Raw genomic sequence first — 17,058 nt, 5'->3', positions numbered from 1 at the left:
TGTCTGCCTTTTCAACATTTTATGCTGACATTTTGCAAGATGACTTTTGGTGTATAACATCATAACTACTATCTTGTTTGCTTGTTTCCCACCTTTCTTAGCTAGTATAGACCAGATCCCAGCCTTTGCTGGTTTCATGACTTTATTTTCGTGTTCAGAGCTATCCAGACCTTGCTGTGGTAGAGGGAAGTCCTACTGCAGTGGAGTGGGAGGTACATTGTACTAACTATCTAACACTAGAGGAGTGGTTTCCAGCTCTGAAATTGTAATTTTATTAGCTATTTTGGGATGACTTCCTATCCCTTTCAACATTCTGGCTTTGCAAACGCATGCTTAACATTTTTTTGCATTGTGCAACTAGCTATGGTTAAACTTCCAGGTGCTAAAAAATTCTTGCTTTTTCAAATGTTCCTTTAGCTAGTGTCTCAGTAGTAAAAAAAAATCTGAACCCTGTGACTAGCACTGTCAGAACCTGCTGGTGCTAATTAGAAGCCTTAAACCGATAATAAATAATTCAACTCTCTTGTTAATAAGGATAAATTAATCATAGAATCTTGACATACTGGGGAAATACAGCAACCGCCTCATGTACACAGATACCCCTCTCTTCCTACCACCTAACACTGCAACCTGTGAGAGATGCACTTACATGGCCAAACTAGAAGCAAAGCTCTCTCCGGCCAAGATTGTGCTAGACAGTCAAGAGGAGAAGGTTAACACCTGCACTACACCTCAAGCAACAGATAGTCCTTCAAAACTCACACCATCAACACCCACACATAGCAACACTAAACCCACATATGCAGAGGCCCTTAACATTAACCTGCCCAAGCAACAAGGACCTCCGAAGCTGAAATGCAAACAAACTCCAGTCACAACCATAGTTCACAACACCAGTGTGCCACACAACAACAACCCTAAAAGGCAGACAAAACAACCCAACACTTTAGTCATAGGTGACTCTATAGTCAGGCACACTGATGTCCCACTCGCCAGGCTGAGCAAGGAGAAAATTACATGCCAGGATCCACCACATAACTCATGCACTCAAGTCACTCCACAACAAGTACAAATATGACTCTGTCATTGTCCATGTTGAAGTGAATGACTTGAGTCGTACCTGCCTGGACTACATGAAGAGAGACATGGAAGAGCTCTCGGATCATGTGGCCCAGGCAGGTATGACCCTAGCCCTGAGTAGCATCCTGCCTTCACCTAGAATGATACCACAATATAAGGACAAAATGATTGACTTCAACAATTGGCTAAGCTTCTGGTGTCATTCAATGGGGATCCAGTATCTGTCTGCCTGGGACGACATGATTGACAAACCACGATGCTTTGCCAGAGATGGTCTGCACCTGTCACCCCTATGATTCAGGTTACTGGCTAAGGCTCTTGCCACCCCTATAGTGCCTTTTGTAGGCAAGGTTCAAAGGACAAAACCACTACCGTAACAGGTACAAGCATGCAAAATCTGAAGGTAATGCTAGTCAATGCTAGAAGTCTAACTTCAAAATGCACTCTCTCGAGGCACTCCTAAAAATGGAGAACATAGATACCTGTGCAGTAACTGAGACCTGGTTCAAGACTCCAGAGAGCACCCCTGCAATACCAGGCTACAACTCTTACCACACTTTTTGTCCACCAAACCAAGATCAAAACATTAAAGGTGAAGGAGTGTCTATATTCACCAAGTATATTCACACCTCCAGGCTAGTTGCTCAACACAATGCATCTGAAATTCTCCAGGTGCAACTAACACTAGGTAAGACCGCAATCCAAATTGTAGCTTGCTACAGATCCCCCACCATGCCCCAAGATTCTCACTACACCTTTCTAAACATACTGGAAAATATTAAGATACAACCAAACACCCTAATACTGAGCGATTTCAACTACCCTGCCATTAACTGGGAAAACAACATGGGTACCAACACCTTTTCCCAACGGTTCTTGGAATTCATAAATTCCAACACCCTGGATCAACTAATCCAGTGTCCCACCAGGGGCTACAATATCCTAGACCTGGTCATTACCAACATGGGAGATAGATGCTCCACACCAGTGATCAACCTCCTCATTGGTCAGGTCTGACCATAAGCAAATCACCCTTGACATCCATATCCTCCCCACCCCCCAGTAAGGAAACTTCTGTAAAAAAACTTCTCCAAAGCCAACTTCATGCTACTTAAGTCAGAAGTGACAAACTTCATGGCACCCATGCAGACAGGAGCTGAAAGTTTGACTGCTGAATCCTACACTAAGGCACTGTACAAGCACATCCACTTGTGCATGAATCATGCCATCCCAAATAGAACCAAGATGCTCTCTTCCAAAGAAAAGGAAGCCAGTCTGGTGGTTCCCTGCCATAAACAAAGTGTTGGGTACATTGTCTTGCCTTAGGGGCTGTTGTTGGGTGGCACACTGGTGTTGTGAGCTATGTGTCACTTTGGTTGTGACTAGTGTTTTTTTGCATTTCAGCTTCGGAGGTCCTTGTTGAACAGAAGAAACTGTTGCAGAAAAGAGGAAAATCCCAGGATGCAAAAAACTCCCTTACCAGCCTCAGTAAGAAGCTGAGATCCCTCATAAAATCCTCCAAAGCTAGTTACGAAAATAAAATTGCCAAAGATTCCAAAGACAACCGCAAGGCATTCTATAGTTATGTCAAGAATCTAAATGGCAATGCTCAGATCTGCTCTGAGCTACAACAGAATGGCATTAAATATACTGAGCCCAAGGATATTGCTAATACCCTGACAGATCGATTTAGTGCCAACATCAGCCCCCTCTCACCCCCTAAAGGGTCCATCTCAATACCAAATGATTGCCAAATTCCAGCAATTATGGGCACACAGGTAGAAACCGCACTCTCCAAAGTTAAGAATACAGCATCCATGGGATCAGATGACATCCTGGGCTGTGTACTACATGAACTACAAAGTGAACTGGCACCTCACCTAAGTGTCATGTTTAATCATAGCCTCACCTCAGGCTTCATGCCCACTGAGTGGCACACAGCTACAGTTATCCCACTCCACAAGGGGGGATCCACCTTGGATCCTGGAAACTACTGTCCCATCATTCTGACAAGCCTGATCTGCAAGGACATGGAATGCATTATTATGGAACTTATAAGCAAAGACATTGGCAACCTTCAAACACTGGACCCCACCCAGTTTGGGTTTGTAAAGGGCCAATCTTGTCTTCTGAACCTGATTGACTTTTTTGAATCAGTCTCCAGAGCTGTGGACGAGGGTAAGGCAGTCCACACAGCCTATCTGGACCTCACCAAGGCCTTCGACACCATCCTCCACTCTGGAATCATAGATAAACTTACTAAGCTGGGCATAAATCCCCCACATCACTCGATGGATTGCCAACTGGCTTATGGACAGAACCCAGACTAGAAAAGCAGCCGACTCCAAATCCAGCTCCAGACAAGTGAGAAGTGGAGTACCTCAGGGTTCAGTCCTGGGACCGCTCTTGTTTGGCATCTACTTCTCTGAAGTACAGGCCAACACTACTGGCTAACAAAGTTCGCAGATGACTGCAAACTGGGAGCCATTATTGAATCCCCAAATGATGTGGATATTCTACAAAAGGGCCTTACAGAAACAGATGCTTGGTGCCAGAGCCATGGGCTTTAGCTTAATGCCAAGAAATGTATAGCTATCCCCTTTGGGAAAAACCACATATCCATGAATTACCACATAGGTGGCAGCACACTAACCACCAAAAGTGTGATGACAGACTTAGGGACACAGCAGTCAGGAAATCCTTCTATGTGGCACACCTCATCACTAAGGGCTTTTCATCCAGAAAAAAAGGAGGTCATTGTCCCACTGTACTTATCCCTCATTAGACCCATTATAGAGTAAACACCCCATTTGGTATGTACCTCACAAGACATCTGCAACAGCTGGAAAGTCCGCAGAAATACCTCACTAAAATAATCACAGGCCTAAAGCAGATGCCCTATGCTGACCATCTAAAAAAAACTCCAGCTATACTCTGTAGCATATCGTCTACTCAGAGGCAATCTCTGCTTAACATACAAGGCAATGTCATACCCTGAGCTGTTGGACATGCTCCACTTAAAGAAATCCCAATCCCTCAGAGCCACACACTCCAGGGATCTAAACTATGTCATCACAATGAACAAAACATGCTGGAGGGATAGGTTCCTGACCCAGAGACTCCCCATACTCTGAAATTGACTGCCCATACATGTCAAGCAGAGCGCCTCCTTGGCCCTCTTCAAAAGGAACCTTGACGATTGGATGGGAGATAGGGAATTCACCCCAGGGATCACATCAGTCGCCCTGCTAGACAGGGGTCCAGGGAAGTAAATATTGTGGGAAGAAATATCCGGGCAATTTATTTAGCTAGGCTTGTATAGGCCCTAGGCCTGATAGCCTAGTACCAACCTATGAACTACTACACCTACATATACAATTTAACATTATATTGTTTCATATATATATATATATATATATATATATATATATATATATATGTATATATACTTCGAAAGAGATGTATTAATTGCATAGAACTATAGAGAAAAAAATCTAAACAATCCAACCAGTCAAAAAAGGACGAGTGAAAATATATACTAACAGTTAATTCAGCCTGATTTTGCTTCATAGTTATGACGTCTCTCCTTTATTTTTTTTTGAAAAATCACTGAAAATTACAGTCAGTAAGTAATGCTAGACAGTTTCTTAATTTTATTGTTCTGAAAATGTGTACACAAGGAACACTTAATTGCCAGACAGCTCCAAATTACTTAAAAGCATTATCATAAAATAAGGCTATGATATTAATGCACTGCTTCCTGTAGCCAAAAGTACAGTGTTAAATCCTTTCACCACTATTTGCCTAGTGTGTAGAGTGACTTTCAGAAAGTCACTTAACCAGGCAATGTTTTGGGTCAACCCAGAAAAGTGACGCTTTTTCCAGTGTTGATCTGGTTAATATATATATAAAATAATATTTACACCTTGTCTGCCCTTTATTTTTGGCTTTGTCTCGAATTCTTGAGCAAAGAAATTGAGAGGTATTCTGGTCTGTTTCTTGCAGCATTTGTGGCTTTTTGGCAAAATGTTGAATACTGCAGTCACTAAATAATGATAGGCATGCACGTTTCAGACTTGTATCTTTCCAATAACGCTTGCAAATGAAAACTTGTTACACTAGCAACTTTCTAAGTATATACATGAAATATTTAACATCTGTTCCTGATTTTAGGTCTCTTTCTAATTCCTGAGGTAAGACTTTGAGAGGGCAGATGGTTGCAGTATATGGTTCTGATAGCAGGGAGCAAAGCTATATTTTTGGGCCATTAATTATGAATTTATTCAGTCACTTGATCTCTAGCAATATTTGAGGTGTACAATCCTACAAGTGGTTATAATTGGTGTTTGTGTGTGTGTGTGTGTGTGTGTGTGTGTATATGCAGATGGTATAATTTTCAATTATCACTGATTTTCCCCCACATAATTGCGGTCTCACAAAATGCTGTGCACTGCGGTCACTAAATAATAACAATATGAGAGTTTCAGGTTTCATAGTCTTCAGAAAATGCTTGCTAATAAAAAACCTGCAATTTTCAAGACCATTATATTTAAAACGTCTTCCTGATTTTGGTTGTTTGTCTCCGATTCTTGAGCCAAGAGGTTTGGGGGACATAGGGGTGCAATGGGTGACACAATATGATTCTCACCGTAGTGAGCTGAAATACATGTCTAGGTCACTATTATGTATTTGTTCATTCGATAGCAAGCAAACCTCTGATGTGTACACAGTTATGCAATGGACTACAATTGATGGTCACATCTTTGTGTTTGTATAAATACTTGGCTCCATATCTTTATATTAGCCATGTTCTTCGGGTATGAGCCATGGTTTCCTTGTTATGTTGAATGGCTACAGTATGCTCATCATTTAGCTGTGAATAAATTGGATGTTGTGAAATTTGAGTTTAATGTTAATATTTTAACTGTGAATACATTTTTAATTTAGCTTGTTTTTGGAGGAAGTCAGTTGTGAAATGGATTGTGTTTAGGCTTCAACAGTTTGTGCAGCACTTATTGTAGATGAGTAATGCTTTGAAATGTTAAACAATTGCTTCCTCTTGTTTAGTTTTGATTCTCTCAGCCTTTGTCTTCTGTCTGACTCTGATCTCACTTTACCAGACAGCACTCCTGTGCAGCTTCTAAAAAGGAACATTTGCTTCCAGTGGGGTGTCCTAAGTTGTTAGCAAATGCATTACAAATTTGTTTTTTAATTCCTGCACCCTTCATATAGCCTCTAATTAATGCTTCACTAGATAGTATTTGAGTACAAATCCCAGCAAGTTTCTTGTAGTTTCATGCATTGCTAGATGTATTTTCAATATACGAGACTTTCAAGGGAAGAGAAATTTTCTGTCGCTTACGCTAAATCTGTTTTCAGCATGAGCTGTTTTATTTTGTTTAGTTAATGACTGTCATTTTTTTTTTTTTTGCTGTCAAACATAAGTTTTATATTAAATGGAGTGGTGCACTGTTTTAACTTGTCTATGAGTTATCACTGCACTCACTCATCTGTGCACTGTCCGCATCTGAAGCGAGTGTGTAAAATCAGCAGGCCATCTGGACAGCTGGGTGTCTGCAGTAGTGTGCGCTTTGTGGTGACATTAAGGTATTGCCGTCATTTACAAATACGCTATGACACAGCAGTTCATTTTATAAAATTGCAAATAGGCTTCTGAATAAGAGCCTTTAGACGTCCTGTAACTCCATTTCATTTCATGGATGGTTACCTTTTTGCAGACAGAGAAGCTACTGTCATTTACTTTTGACTCTGATTAATGATTTAAGGAATAAAATGAAGGTAACCCAACAAAGCCCAGTAATCAGGAGAATGCATTCCAGAGCAACAAGGTTTTAGTAAAGCATTAGTACAACGACCCATGCCAGCGTTTATCTGGCTTTGTATCACTACCAGGGTCATGTCATAAAAGCATCTGTACCAAAAACAGGTACAATATGCTGTTCTGGAATTTGTGTTATGAAATTTTTCTCGCTCGACTGAGGCAAATGTCAGATGTGGTATTCTTAGCTGCCAACTTGATTTGTTACACAGTAGCATGCTAACACTCCATCCAAACCATAATCAATGAGCATGACAAATGTAGTTATGCTCTGTGTTGTGCATATTGCCAGGATGTATAAAATATGTAAATGTGCTTAGACTGTGGCATTTATTTATTTATTTTTCCATAGGGGAATGGTCTGTCATGATTAACAGTAAATCTTGGGAGATACTAAACTTTTTTTATCTCCTCTTCAGACATCCTATATGCCCCTCTCCCATATTTAGCTTCTGTGCCTCTGTTGTGCCTCAGTAAGAAATGAAACCTGGAGCTGACAATGGACAAATACTTCTAGTTGAACTGGTGCAGAAAATATGCATGAATCATGGTGGCAATGCACAATAGAAAAAAGTCTAAAGGTTCAACATTATCTTTATATAAAACACTATAAAGGTAAACATTTTAAAAGAAACTATAACTTCATTGTTTCCAGTTTATTTGTTTAACCATATTTATAATGAGGTTGTGTTTTCAGATTGAAAGAAACAGGACAGGAGCATTACATGTAGAAAATGACAATAAAATTACAAACTGAAAAAATAATAAAGAATGTTCTGAACCACGATAACACCAACAAAATAAAATACTAAACCCACAATAAAAGCGTAACTGGGGAAAAATAGTTCTTCCCCAGTTATGTTTTTATTGTGAAAACTACAAACTGATAAGCATGGTGCAAATGACCAAAGAACACAGTAGGAATGATAAACAGAACTGAAATCCAAGTACACCTTGTTTTTATAACAACAGCTGTGGTCAGGGTCCATGTTAAAGTTCACTGGAAATTCAAGGGCGGCTGGGATAACTGAAGGCATTACCCATACACAGCCACATCTAAGAGAAGTTAGCATCTAAAATGGAAAGAGATTGCAATCTGAATGCACTTGTCATTTCATCTACTGCATTTTAAGACAAAGCACTATTGTGTACTGAAATCATTGTTCGTACTGCATTTGTCTGCCATAATTTTGGCAATGAAAGTGATATTATGCTGCCTTTACTATTCATAAGTCATGAAAAACAGCTTCAGAGAAGCGCTGTAAGTATAAGGCACTGGTATGCAACAGGTGAAGTTACAATGAAAGACAGAAAGCTACAGAAAGCCTTAGATATTTTTTTTAAATTAACTTGTCAGTGATTAGTGGCAGATAGGAATCCTAAGGAAACATGCAGACTATATAACCCATATATATTAAGTCACACACACCAAAGGATTCATGTACAACATAATTCAGATGTGAAAGAGCTCTGAAACTGCATTACCATTCACTGTTAGCAACTGCAGCTTTCAGCACGAGGTGAATCTCTACAAAAAACGTTCTTGCCACAGTATGAATCTGCACCATTCTTCAAATATATTACTGAGTGATGTGACTTTTACCAAAGTTTCCCCAATTATAGTGCATAGAGCAATAATGAAAGCAAAGTGTGGGTTTATGCGTTCCGACAGAACAAAGTGAAATAATTGTCCCTAGAACATCAAACAGGCAATATATTCCTAGTACGTTTCAGATAAGAAGGAATTGGCCTATATACACATTAACCAGTCACAATGACTGTCCTATATACACATTAACCAAGCACAACTCAGGAGTTTTCATTGCATAATATTGTAGTTGTAAAAAAGTTTCACTTGGCTAACACCGCAAAACAGAATGCATGAACAGATGTTGACCTCAAAGATCAACAAAAGAAGAACCCCAGGGAAAATCTGAGCTCTTTGAATTAACAGTACCGGAGACCATCCCTTTACCCCTCTCTTACAGAACATGTTTTGTCTCTAGGTTCAGGCTGATTAAAATAAGCCCAGGAATCAGTGGTACAGATATTACAGTAGAACAAGTTCAGTTTGATAGCTTGAGTGGCACAGTGTATGTCTGTGTATAGATGTGTATACATAACCACAAATAATTATGTACAACCACAGCTCTGTACCCCTTATATGTACCCCATCACCACTCACCTCATTCTTTAGATCACAACAAACATCATGTCACCATAACACTAATTCCTAGACTCAGCTACATTGTGAAGTTGTTGAATTTTGTTTTTATCTTACTTTTTACAGCCTCCAAGGAACTCATACCCAGCTTCAGGTTGCAGGTTTCTTGGACACCCAGCTACACCAGTCTTAATTCCATATTCGCCATGCTGTTGCTGTGGCACAAGTCAGAGGTGCTGTTTTAAAATGTCTATGAGCTGTCACTGCACTCTCTCACCTGTGCACTGTCCTCATCTGTATCAAGTGCGTAACATCAGCAGGCCACCCGGACAGCTGGGTGTCTGCAGTAGTGTGCACTTTGTGGTGACATCAAGATATTGCAGTCATTTACATACACACTATGACAAAGCAATTCATTTTATTTAGAAGCCTGCCTGTAATTTTATAAGAGCCTTTAGATGTCCTGTAACTCCATTTCATTTCATGGATGGTTACCTTTTACAGACAGATAACCTACTGTCATTTACTTTTGACTCTGTGATGAATGATTTAAGGAATAAAATGAAGGTAACCCAATGAAGCCCAGTAATTAGGACAGTGCATTCCAGAGCAACAAGTAATGCATTAGTACAATGACCCATGCCAGAGTTAATCTGGCCTTGTATCACTACCATTGTCATGTCATAAAAAACTCTGTACTAAAAGTTACAGACAGCATCACAGCATTCCAGAATATCAGTTTTAAAAAATATTTCCCTCAGCATTTTCTGACAAAGCATTCTAGATGACTCCTCTCAGCTCTCCAAATGAAGATTCTCTACTCAAGTTAAATGCTGCAGCAGATATTTATCAGAAATGATAACCAGATCAGTGAATACAGTGTTTAAGCCTACAACGCTCAACACCACATGGTTTTATTATTATGACGCACACAAACTGTTAAACAGATGTCAGGGTACCTTTGTTTTGTATGTCTTTATGGATATATATATATATATATATATATATATATATATATATATATATATATATATATATATATAAACATAATCACCATTGAAATGACAATTAGTCGATCCTAGAATGATTGAAACCAAACTGTTGAAAGCCAAAACAGCAATCCAGAAATGATCAGTTAAAAAAAACACACACACACACACACACACACACACACACACACACACACACACACCCTGCTAATTATATATACCAACACCAAGATTGCAGTGCAGAGGGGAAAGAAGCATATTCCCAGATCCTCACTGTACCACAATCCTGTGCTGGCAAAGCCAGCATATTTCGATCAGCTGATATTCAGTCAGCTGAACTGGCTCTGCCAAAGTAAATCCAGGTGCTTCACTCTACAGTAAGTGTACCAAGCAAGTCTGGCAACAACTACTGCTGAAAAGTTAACATAACCACACTATCTGAGGAAGTTGTACAGTTGAATTTCACCTAGACTTGGAAAAGTTCAGAAGAAACAATGCCTTACATAGATTTTAACTGAAGATAATTTTAAAGACTCAAACCAAGCTTATTGTTTCCCTTATTTATACATTAGTGTGTTCTGTATTGTAGTGTTGAATCTGCTGGAGGGACACCCCTAGCCCCTCCCACAAGTCTTTTACTGCTGAAGGTGAATCATAGGTTCATAGGTAGGTACTAGGCTATTGGCCCAAGGGCAGAAGTAAGCCTAGCCAACAAGGCTCCCTGGCTTACGCCACCCAAGAAAGTTAATTTCCTGTGCATCTGTCAAGCAGCCCACAGAAGTGATCCCCGGGATGTATTTCCTATTTCCCATCCACTCATCAAGATTTTTCTTGAAGAGTGCTAATGAGGAACTTTGCTTGACATAGATGGGTAGCTTGTTCCAGAGTATAGGAAGTCTCTGGGACAGGAATCTATCCCTCCAGCATGTCCTGTTTATTGTGGTGACAAGGTTTAGGTCAATAGAGCTTGTAGCTCAGAGGGATTGGGATTTCTTAAGGTGTAGCATGTCCAACAGCTCTGAGTTTTACATAGCTTTTTATGTTAGGCAGAGATCACCTCGGAGTAGGCGATATGCTACAGAGTAAAGCTGGAGTTTTTTGAGATGGTCAGTGTAGGGCATCTGTTTGAGGCCAGTAATTCTCTTTGTGAGGTACTACTGTGGCCTTTCCAGCTGCTGCAGATGTCTTGGAAGGTACATTCCAAAAGGGGAGTTATACTATATAATGGGTCTAATGAGTGCCGAGTAGAGGGGAACAATGACCTCTTTTTTCCTGGATGAGAACCCTTTTGCGATGAGGTGTGCCACATAGAAGGATTTCTTGACTTCTGTGGCGATGTGATTATCAAAGGAGAGACTACTGTCCACCTGGGTCCCAAGGTCTCTTATCACACATTCAGCATTAAGTAGATTGCCGTTTATGTGGTAGTTCATGGGTACAGAGTTTTTATTAAAGGGGATGACAATGCATTTTTGGCATTGAGATTGAGGCCATGCCTCTGACACCAGGCATCTGTCTCAGTGAGGCTCTTCTGTAGGATATCCACATCATTTGGGGACTCGACTATGGCTCCTAGTTTACAGTTATCTGCAAACTTCATTAGCCAGAGGCCTTCTGTGTTAGCCTGTACTTCAGAGAAGTAGATACCAACAGGAGAGATCCCAGGACTGAACCCTATGGTACTCCATTTGTCACTGGTTTGAAGTCTGATTTGGAGTCTGCAACTTTTACAGTGTGGGTTCTGTCAGTGAGCCAGTTGGCAACCCATCTTGTGACGTAGGGATTTATACCTAGTTTAGTGAGTTTAGCTATAATTCCATAATGGGGGATGGTGTTGAAAGCCTTGGAGAAGTCAAGATAGGCTGTGTGAACCACCTTATCCTCGTCTATGTCTTTGGTGACTGCCTTGAAGAAGTCAATCATTTTCAGAAGGCATGATCTGCCTTTCACAAATCTGAACTGGGTGGGGTCCAGAGTTTGGAGGTTACCAATGTCTTTGTTTATGAGTTCTATGATGATATGTTCCATGGCCTTGCAGACCAGGCTGGTCAGGCTAGTAGGGCGATAGTTCCCAGGATCAGTGGTGGCTCCCCATTTGTGGAATGGGATAACTGTTGCTGTGCACTATTCAGTGGGCACAAAGTCTGACATGAGACTATGATTGAACATGGTGCTTAGGTAGGGATCCAGTTCGTTCTGAAGTTCATGTAAAATGCAGCCTGGGGTGTTGTCCGGTCCCATGGATGCTGTGTTTTTGGTTTAGAGAGTGCAGCTTTAACTACATAGATGTGATTGCAGGGACTTTGCATTCTTCCTGTATAGATATGGGCCCTTTAGGGGGTGATAGGAAGGTAAAGTTAGCACTGAACCTATCTGCCAGGATGTTGGCAATATCAGTTGGTTCTGTAATTTTCATGCCATTATGCTATAACTCAGAGCAGATCTGGGTGTTGCCATTGAGATTCTTGACATAGCTATAGAATGCTTTGTGGTTGACCTTAGAATCAGTGGCGATTTTGTTTTCATAGCTAGCTTTGGAGGATCTTATAAGGGATCTCAGCTTCTTACTGAGCCTGACCAGGGATCTCTTTCACTCATGGGATTTTACTCTCTTTTGCAACAGTTTCTTCCTTCTGTTGTAGAATTTGTTTATGGCAGGGGACCACCAGATTGGCTTCCTTTTTTTGGAGGATAGTCTTGGTTCTGTTGGGATAGCACAATCCATGCACCCGTGTAAGTGCTTATAGAATGCATTTGTGTAAAACAGCCCTTGAAAGGCAAAAGCCCATTACCATAAATTTTAATATTGTGACTTATGTCAAGTATTTTTAGAGTTAAAATACCTTGTCTGTGTATGCATAATCATTCTACCTCACTGATTGTTCTTGGTGGTAAACCATATGGGCGGGGTAACTGCATTCCATTGAAATACTTGATTGCTCCCCCCCATCTCACCTGTTCAACTACTTTTTCCTTTGTGGATCCAAATTCAGAATCAGTTCTCTCATCCATGACCCAAGTATATTCTTCTCCATCCAGCTTCTTCACTAAGGTATGTTGCATTTCTGAATTTCTTAACAAATACAGTTTATTTCATATTGGTTCAACCCTGTACTAGAACCAATTACAAATAAGCTTCTACTGTGTTAAATACTGGCAAAGTGTTTGTCTTTCTGCTGTTAATGTGTAGTAAATATATCAGCACATTTCTACTGGCTTTTTGTTCTAGGAGCACCTATTTTCCCCTACTTTGTTATATTCTGATTGTGTTGTCTTTCTGCTGTTAATGTTGTAGCAAACATATTAGCAAGTTTCTACTGGCGTTTTGATGTAGGATTTTGTGAAACCATCTACATTTTTGCTTTATGTACTGCACAATTACAGCAAATACATTTGTAGTGTGTTAATATCTAGTTGTTATGTTTTATCTCTGCTGTTATGCTCTAGCATATATATTTGCATGTTTCTCCTTGCTTCTACTGAAGGTTTCACTTGCAATTCCTAATTTTATGTTTTATGAACAGCACAGCAGTTACTGTCTAGTCCAGTCAGTCGTTAATAATATGAGACAGTTCTGTTTGTGAAAAGAGTTTGGTCATTGGTTATTTTTTTCTTGTTACAGATGCAAGCTGCTTATTCTAAAGTGCTTAAATATCACCTTAACAGACTTGTGTCTTGTATCAAAGGGTGGTTACAGACTGAGATAGGCATTGTGCCTGTCCTAAAATCTGTAAACTTCCATCTCCGTAATCCCACACTTGCATACTATCATACCAGCCAACCTCTTAGTGTAAGAAATCTGGACAAAGCCTGACAAAATTAGGGGACAAAAGCCAAAAAAATAGGGATAAGTTGTAAATTTTGCTGATATAAAATTAGAAAGTTGCTGGAGTAGCAAGATCTGTATCAATATACATTTTTCTTAAGGAAGTATGGAACTCTAATATATGTCATTATTTATTGACTTCAATCCTCAGATGAACAGACAAACATTTGAGGCAAAAATCTGGACAGTTGAGAGGTATGAAACATTTCTTGTCAGTTTATTTTCACTCTGACCTTCTAAACTGAGGAAAGCCTCCATTTTTGTTTTTAGTAATCCCAAACTTGCATACCTAGACATATCTCATGTTAGTTTCCTTTTTTTGCCTGTTTATAGTCTATAAAGCAGAAATGCTCAACTGTGAAATGTAGTTTACTAACCTTGTTTGGCAATTTGTCTATACTCTGCTGCATTATCTAACTAGTTCAACTGCCAAACAATCCTGTTTTTAATTTGTCATTTTCTCTCACAGTGTACTAAGCAGACAGTAAGCCTGATAACTTCTGCTGAAAAGCTAACATAATCACACTACCTAAGGACGTTGTACAGCTGAAAGTTAACATAATCACACTACCTAAGGATGTTGTACAGTTGAATTTCACCTCCAGTTGCAAAAGTTCAAAAGAAACAATACCTTCAGTTAAAATCTATGCAAGGCAATTTCCAAGATAAACTTGTTTTCCTTCACTTCTACATTAGTGTGTTTTGTACTGTAATGTTGAATCTGCTGGAGGGACACCCCCACCCACAAGCCTTTTACTGCTGAAGGTGAAGCTAACACTTCCATCCCTAGAAAGGCAATAAAAGTTCATTACCATAAAATTTAATGTTGTGAAGTATTTATAGAGTTCACAGGCCTTATCTTTGTATCCATAAACATTCTACCTCGCTGACTTTTTTTTTTTTTGGTGGTAAACCATATATGTGTGTGTGTGTGGGGGGGGGTGGTAGTAACTGCATTCCATTGAAGTGCCTGGTCCTCCTCTCCTCTCATCTCAGCTCTCCAACAACTATAGCATTATTTCAAGCCAAAGTCACTGCAATTGACTTTTGTGGTTAACTTGGGTGTATGTTAACAGCAATTTACCAGCTTGTCTTACCTCCCATTTTCCTGGTACTTACTCCACCGTGGACCAATCCGCTCCATTCAGCCCTCACATTGAATCTGCTCCCCTATTCCTACCACACCCACTCCATCTACACTTACACCTCACTTACTCCTCCTCCTCTACTCACCCTCCTATCCTGTGCTTAATTTTCTGTCCAATCACAAACTGTTATCTTATCTCCACCCACTTCTGCACTAAATTCCTTCTCAGATCTCACTCTGAACCCTCCCCGTGAAAACCTACCTATTCCTCACACTGTTATCACTGCTCATTACCTCACCCTGCTGCAAGATTTTTACAGCACTACCCATGCCGTTTCCCTTCTGTATCACCTTATTCATCCTCACCCTCTCATTCCTAACATCACCACCAGCAGTAGTATTGAATAAGCACACCTCAACCATTACTTCATCCTCGCCGATCAACTGTCTTCCCGCTAGCTACTCAAACATCTTCTCAAGCTTATTACCCAAAACTCCATTCCACTGTTGTAGCCCCAAAATAATACAAAATGTCAGTGCCAGTGTTAAGGTAATGTTTCTATCCATCTCTTCTAAAAATTCCATAATAAACAGACCTTCTTTCTCCACCATACATCAGTGTTGTGATATGCACTCCAACCCAAGTCCCAGTCAAACTCCAAATCATAAAATACACCCTAAATGTTTAAAAATAGTCGCTCTAAAACTTCAGAAGCATATGCAACAAAATCACACATTTTCTTGCCTGGATGACGCAACACAATCCACACATCCCAATTACAACAGAGACTTGGCTAAAGCCTGAAATAAAATATGTAGAAATACTACCCCCTGGTTATAATAATATTAGGGTCTGTAGAAAACATAAAAAAGAAGGTGGAATAGCTATAATTTTCCCAAATATGCTCACAGTAACTCCCTATACAGACACAATCCCAACTTTTGGAAAAGCAAAAAATTCTAATTTCATTCCTAAAACATAAAAGAGCCAAGAGCATATGCATTGCTGTGATATATATATCCCAGGACAGAATATTCCAGTACTTAAAAATCTACTATCCTGGATAGCAGATACATGAAATTACCTTCCTTTGTGATGTAAACATTGGCTGGAAGTCTTTATCCCCAAATTCAGTGATCAGCAGCACAAACCTCTTTGGATTCACTCAACTTATTAATACACCAACAAGACATGGCAAAACTAACTCTCAATCTATCCCTGACAGGATTCTGGTTACCAACCCATCTAATTTTACCTCCTCAGGTACCCTCCCTGATACCCTAAGTGATCATCTGCCAGCTTATACCCACATGATGATTAAACAATTGACAAAGGAACATAAGCTCAAATCCACCTGTAATCTCTCCAAATTCTCCAAGGAGTCCTTCCTTGAATCTCTGAAGGCGGGTAACTGGTCCACCCTATAAATACTCCTCTTAAATGATGCAGTATAATACTTCAGTGCAGCATTTCTATATACATGTTAGCCCCACAGCATACAAAAGAATTAAAAACGGCCATATCCCATGGCTCACCAACCAATGTAAGCTCCTAATGAAAGACCAAGACAAAGCATGTATTAACTGGAAAAAAAATAAAAATGACAAAACCTGGCAACTATTCAGACACCTACGAAGCCAAGTCAAGAAAGTTAACAGAGATCAATTATCTTATTATACTCATCTGCAAGATGGTCTAAAAAATTCTGGTCCCACACATCCTCTCTCATAAATCCAGGTACAAAAAAGGATCCCAGCCCATACCCAGATATTTCCCATCTTCAAACAGCCAAATATTTCATTACATACATCATAGAATGCATAGCCAACTTAACCCCAAACTCACCTGACACACCCCTTTCCACACAGCCAACTTCCCTTACCTTAGACCCTAGCATATTTCCTTCACAAAACCCACCAATCTGAAGCCTCTCCAATACACATGCAGACAACTCCACCCACTTTACCTTTCAACCAGTTTCTATAACTCTCATAAAAATGTGCTTGCATAAACAAATACATTGTTCCTTCTCAGCCGACAACTTTCTCCCGGAATAATTAAATCTAGCTGCA

The 17,058-nt window shown here is 39.9% G+C and overlaps 1 protein-coding gene across 1 annotated transcript in view; it reads right to left on the bottom strand.

The window, feature by feature from the left end:
• Window positions 1–17,058, bottom strand: part of GGT1 (gamma-glutamyltransferase 1) — a gene marked incomplete in the record, with an annotated part of 1,527,627 nt that overhangs the window by 627,790 nt on the left and 882,779 nt on the right.

Source organism: Protopterus annectens, chromosome 4.part0 (genome assembly GCF_019279795.1).
Source record: "Protopterus annectens isolate FY-2018-M chromosome 4.part0, PAN1.0, whole genome shotgun sequence".
In the NCBI taxonomy this organism is placed as follows: Eukaryota; Metazoa; Chordata; order Ceratodontiformes; family Protopteridae; genus Protopterus; species Protopterus annectens.
Note: the sequence above shows the minus strand (reverse complement) of the source record. Positions and strands in the feature narration are given on the sequence as shown.